This window comes from Triticum dicoccoides, chromosome 1B (genome assembly GCF_002162155.2).
Source record: "Triticum dicoccoides isolate Atlit2015 ecotype Zavitan chromosome 1B, WEW_v2.0, whole genome shotgun sequence".
Lineage (NCBI taxonomy): Eukaryota > Viridiplantae > Streptophyta > Magnoliopsida > Poales > Poaceae > Triticum > Triticum dicoccoides.
Window position 1 is genome coordinate 257,078,680 of NC_041381.1, and position 6,569 is coordinate 257,085,248.

The following is a 6,569-nucleotide window of genomic DNA, read 5'->3' on the forward strand; positions in this document are numbered from 1 at the left end:
GGCCTATACGCACTAACCAACTACGAGGGAACAGTTATGGGCACTCGACGTCGTGGTATCAGCCGAAGCCTTCTTGATGTCAGCGACTGAGCGGCGCGCGCCGGATTGGACTGGAACGCCTGCTCTTGTATTAGGGAGGCTAGGTCTGCTTTTGGCCGCCCTCACAACGTGCATGTGTGCAATGGGCGATGGGCCCAGACCCCTGTGCCATAGGAGTTAGACCGGCGTGCTGACCTCTCTGTTGTGCCTAGGTGGGGCTGCGACGTGTTGATCTTCCTAGGCCGGCCATGACCCAGGAAAGTGTGTCTGGCCAAATGGGATCGAGCGTGTTGGGTTATGTGGTGCACCCCTGCAGGGAAGTTTATCTATTCGAATAGCCGTGTCCCTCGGTAAAAGGACGACCCGGAGTTGTACCTTGACCTTATGACAACTAGAACCGGATACTTAACAAAACACACCCAGACAAGTTCCACAGAAAACCCGGTGATCGCTTTTCCACAGGGCGACGAGAGGAGTATCACCGGGTAGGATTATGCTATGCGTTGCTACTTGGAGGACTTCAATTTACTCTCTTCTACATGCTACAAGGCGGAGGCTGCCAGAAGCGTAGTCTTTGATAGGACTAGCTATCCCCCTCTTATTCTGGCATTCTGCAGTTCAGTCCACTGATATGGCCTCCTTACACATATACCCATGCATATGTAGTGTAGCTCCTTGCTTGCGTGTACTTTGGATGAGTACTCACAGTTGCTTTGCTCCCTCTTTTCCCCCGTTTTCCTCTTCTTCTCGGATGCCGCAACCAGACGTTGGAGCCCAGGAGCCAGACGCCACCGTCGACGATGACTACTACACTGGAGGTGCCTACTACTATGTGCAGGCTGCTGACGACGACCAGGAGTAGTTAGGAGGATCCCAGGCAGGAGGCCTGCGCCTCTTTCGATCTGTATCCCAGTTTGTGCTAGCCATCTTATGGCAACTTGTTAACTTATGTCTGTACTCAGATATTGTTGCTTCCACTGACTCGTCTATGATCGAGCACTTGTATTCGAGCCCTCGAGGCCCCTGGCTTGTATTATGATGCTTGTATGACTTATTTTATTTGTAGAGTTGTGTTGTGATATCTTCCCGTGAGTCCCTGATCTTGATCGTACACGTTTTCGTGTATGATTAGTATACGATTGAATCGGGGGCGTCACAAGTTGGTATCAGAGCCGATTGCTTGTAGGAATCCCCCTTCCAAACACCTTGGCTGAAGTTGAGTCTAGTCGATGAAAATTGTTTTACTAACATGGCTGTGTGCCTTACGGGCCCATGTCGCCATTGGGTGGTACTAGGATCTTTTACTTCTCGATCTATACTCTGGGACTCTGAACTCTTTTCTATTCGGGTTTAAATGGTTTTACTAACTCTAACATTAGGATCTAGTGACCACTTCCTCCCGGAGAGCCCCTTAGTACAGGTGATCGCGTGTTGCACCAGAAGATTCCGAAGATACTTTATAGTGTTCTCTCAAGACTTTGTGTCATCGCTTTTTGCATTCCCTACCACTGTTATATCCTTAGGGATAACTGCATACACTTGCCAGTCTTACGTCCAACCCCATTGATCTTGTTAATACAAGATGCCTCGAACTGCTCTTCGTTATTCCGAGAATCTTTTGGGCTTACCGCCTTGTAGTTCTTGCCCCATGAATACCCCTATGGAGAATTTTCCCACACTTATCGAGTATCCGTTCATCTCTAGTTGATTCATGTATTTCAGAAAGGTCTTCGAAATACTATTCGATCTTCCGAAAATCCTCAGCAGCTTATTACCCTTGAAATTCTCGCTTGCTGCATTATGGTTAATCCCATAAGTAATCTTATTGGCATCCTTTGTCACTATCATTTTGAGTCCATTGATTCAATAAGTTGTGAATGCTCGTGATCCTCAATCAGATCCTAGAATTCATCCTTCAGACTCAGACGTCATTCCGGACATGAGTTGGTTCTCGGCAATTCAAATCTTTATTGATTGTCCAACTAAGTGTTTTCAACTTATCCATCATTGATCAGAGCGTCTGCTTCTGATCCTTCATTCTGGAAACCATAATTTCTTTCTGTTTAAGCATCAGACTAATCAGGTGATTCTTGAATCCGATGCCTCTGCATTCCTTCTTCCTCTGAGTGAGTACCGATACTCACATCAACTCCGTTGTGGATAGCCCGATCCATTGTTGGATTGTTATCTGACAGTGTCCTTCATATTCAATCACCTTGTGAGTCCTTCCCCTGATACATAGTGCCTTTGGTAAATTGTATCATCTGCTTGGCTAACCATGCTCTGCTTTCGAGCTTGTGTATTTACTTTTGAAACTTGTGGTATATGTTAGTAAGATGCCCGATGGGTTGAACCTATGCCTTCCCCTAATCCATGAGAACCCGAAAGTTTTCACAAGTCATACTCTTCCGGTGTTCTACCAGATAAAATTCCAACACTACAATTATATCAAAGTGAGAGGTGAATGAAATGGTCTGCATTAAAGAAGTGGGAGTCGAACTTGAACTTTGTGTTCATGCCCATGAAAATGATGTGGAACGTCTCGGAAGCTTCTTGCAAAATGATTATCCAACTGTATGATTCTTTCGGTATTCTTGAAATTGATTCCTTACAGTTATGGTTCCGACCATGTTGTCCTGATCTAATATATCTAATGGGAATTCATTCCAGTGTCTCGTCTATTTTTGGCAAGGTTGAAGTATCCACTCTCATAGGTCAATGACCCGGTTCTACTTCTATCATGTTCTACCTTTGAGTATTACCCCCTGGTATCTCAAAGATGTCTGGCCATTGCACCACGTCTTACTAACTTTGTTGAAGTAATGTCTTCCCTTGTCGTAATCACTCTACGGGTTCTGGATGGTTGTCAACCGAGGACACCGACTAGTGAATTTATTCCGCACTACAAATCAAATACCCCTAGTATTTTTACTAGGAAATTATGAACTCAATCTGGTCATTCCTAGACTATCGGCTGCATCCTGGTCTTGCTATCTTTGACTGTGCTACCTCATCCTTCTCTGGTCCACGAATTCTTCAGTGTGTGAGCACGACTTACGTCGAGCTTTCAACATCATGTTGCTTGTCTTGAAAGGCAACATTGGTTCCAAGCTTGCATCTTATATATTGATCCTATAACTTGCCACTTCGCCATTCCCTTGCTTGTTGCCGTTGTTTTTTGATTGCATCCTCTCGAAACCTACCGGCAAATGTGTCGGATCACCTTCAACACTTTGACTTCTTCCGAGATGTTAACTGTGTTCATGATGAGAAATACCCTCCTTGCCCTCGATGATTTTTATTATCATCGACAACACCCTTGACTTCCTTTCATCGTGAACTTGTCCACATTATGAATACAACTTGCTGTCCAGCTAGTGTTGTGTTCTGCCTTGAAGTATTACCGTCTTTTCTGTCGAGAATGTTGTGGGGATTGCTCCACCTCTTCGAAATTCTGGGTATGATGATACTTCTCACCATCACCATTCTTTCTTGGTCCCCGTGTTGTTTTTAACCAGGATATAGATATGCTAACGATGTTGTTTGAGTTCTGTACTTCTAGCAACCCTATTGCTTTGAAGTTAACGATTGACAGTTCGTTCTTAGACTGTTGGTTATTGAATCATCACTCTAACATTGATCTTGCTGCCTAAGGTCATATTTCGGGCACACCTTTCAACTAATGATTGATGGTGTATGTTTTCCTAGAGCATACAACATTATATCATTTGATCTGACAAATGTTATCTCCTTGTTCACATGATTGTGGAAATCCATCTTTTTAGAAATCTCGAGGAATTGTCATTGAGTCCATCAGCCACCCCCTCATCCTCTCCTTGGTTTACTGATGAACTCTGGTTTCAGAACTCGCTTCCATAGTTCATTCCCGAGAATCTTACAATGTCGCCCCGTTAATTTGTGTTGCACCTTTTCTTCTCAGACATCCTGAGTCTGAGGTATCCTGACACCAATCAGATCTGAATCTCGGTCAGATATGATGGTTGGGACATTTTCCAAAAGTCGTAACATTGGTCTATATGTGACCCGGTAAGGTGATGTCGTGCCTAGCACACCTGGCCGGAGGCCCTATTGTTATAGATTCCTTTTCAGCAAGGTTATCCATTCTTCCATGAGGAAATTGTAAGACTTATTCTATAAGTTGTTCCTGATGGATCCTTTGTGTTTCCAAGTTTCTTGCTCAATTATCTAAACACCATTGTATGGGTAATGTCATGAAATTTCTCCCCCTTGCCTAAAGGGTTTTCTACATTATATCTTGTCACAGATATCATGCTTTGCTTGTCCTTGGGAAGGATATACCCCTGAAATATGTGTTTAAACACATTTTTTCTTTCCATTGTTTTGTTTAATCTGATAATCGTATTTCCTTTCCATTGTTTTGTTTAACCTTTCTTGTGATCTATATGATCTAAGCAGTAATATTCTCCTGCTTATGTAAACACCTTGTTGTACAAGTCTGTCAGTAAGACCCTGTTACTATTGTTGATGACATTCTGGTAGCCATCGATGGACGAGAACCTTGCCTATTGGTCCGCCTCGTTCAACGAGCAGGAAAATGGTTCTCCTCGCCCCTCGCCCTTGGTACCGACGTTGATGCCAACATAACTGACAGGCTATTCCCTGACATGCCTTGCTATCATGACCATGCAAGATATCGCTGCCCCTCCTTCTTTAACCCACATGGTGGGCCCATAACCCACAGCTCCCAGGATCAAAACCTGACTCTTTTGTATATCCCTGTCTCCAAAATTATTTCTCGAGCCTGGCTACGTATGTAATTTACAGGCCACCCTCCTAGTGATCTATTCTGGTATCAGACGCATTACTTATTCTCGTTGCCTTGAAACCCCTTTCACCTTCTGATTAGGCATCGAAGGATTGCCTATCCATTTGAAACTTCTCATGGTACCTTCTTACTTTGCTCTTGATATCTTCTTAAGTTTCAATTCGAGAGATACTTATGCTTCTTCCCCTGAGTTACCCATCTGATGCTCGATCTTGTTAGAATCCGTCCTTATAGAGTTTTCCCTTCTTACCCTTTCGTAAGCATGATGGAGTTCCTGAAGAAAGGACGCCGACTTCATCATGATGACTTGAATCAGAGAAATGAAGACATCAACGAAAATGATCAACCTCTTCGAAAGGACAGCCAAGACCGAGAAGACACGTTAGGTTTTTCGCTACGAGCACCTCCCCCCCTAACTCGACCGCTTAAATCTCGGGACGAGATTTCTTGTATGGAGGAGAATTGTGATGCTCGGATAATTAAGCTACAGTAATCCTCTACTAATGATGCCACGTCACCACTGTTACTGTTACTAAACTCACTCTGATTCAAATCCCGTTCAAATTCAAAATTCGAAATCAAGTCAAATGGTAAAAGGTTTCAAACATTAAAACATAAGTGTTCGAAATGTGGCAAATAATTCATAGGTAATTGCGGTGGAGAAATCATCCTTTTATAAAATATTTAGGTGCGCTAAAATAATTATAACATTGGTAAAACAAATAATTAAATGCCTTAAGTCATAAACAAATACAAAATACTATTTAAAGTCCCAACTTATTTATTATAGAGGTATAGTTAATAATATTATTCTAGGTTTAACTTTTGTATTCCATAACACTAAAGTAAAATAAAAACAGAAAGTAAATAAAAAGAAAAAGACAATACAAAATTAAATAAATAAAAGGTAAAGGCCTCCCTGGCCAACAGGGCCAAATGGCCTAGTCGGCCAGCCCATCTGGCCCCAACCAGCCCACCCCGGTCCACCCCACTCCCTCCATACCCCCTGGTCCCGTAACCCTAACCCCCACCCCGCACTCTCCCACTTCCTTGCCCCCACTCGCTCGCTTTCCCCTCCCCCGATATGGATCGAGATCGGGGCGAGGACTCGAAGCCGCCCGACGCCGCCCCGCTGTGGTCGCCGTCACCTCGCCGCCCGGAGCCGCCTGGAGCGTCCTCGCCGGCCTGCCTCCTCCTCCTCGCCGGCCTGCTACCTCTTCGACGTGTCGTCTCCGTCCTCCTCCTCGCCCTCCCCCCCGTTGCCTCGTCCCTACGAACCCCGGTGAGGCCCTCGACCTCCTCCTCCTCCCCTTCTGGCCACGCTCGGTGCGCCACCGCGCACACGCACCCGCCGGCAGCCCCTTCGCCCGCAGATGCCCGTACCGTGCGCCCTCTGCTCCACCCCGCCGCGTGCCCCGACTGTGTCGGCCGCGCACACGCGCCGCGTGTGGCCACGCTCCCTGCTCCTCGACGCTGGTCGCCCGCGGATCCTCCCCGCCCCTGGAGCCCCTCGTTAGCCGCTTGGTCGCTCCCTCTTCGGCCACCTCCGCCCCGTCACTGCCCATCATCGGCGTCGCCCTTCGTCGGCGCCGTCCGCTGCTGCCGGTCCGCGTACGCGCCCCCCTGCTTCCCCGTTTCCCAGCAACCTCCCCACCCCAGACCGGGTCCTCGCACGCGCGCCTGCCCGGGGGCGCGCCCTGCCTCGCTCCGGGGCCGCGCTCGT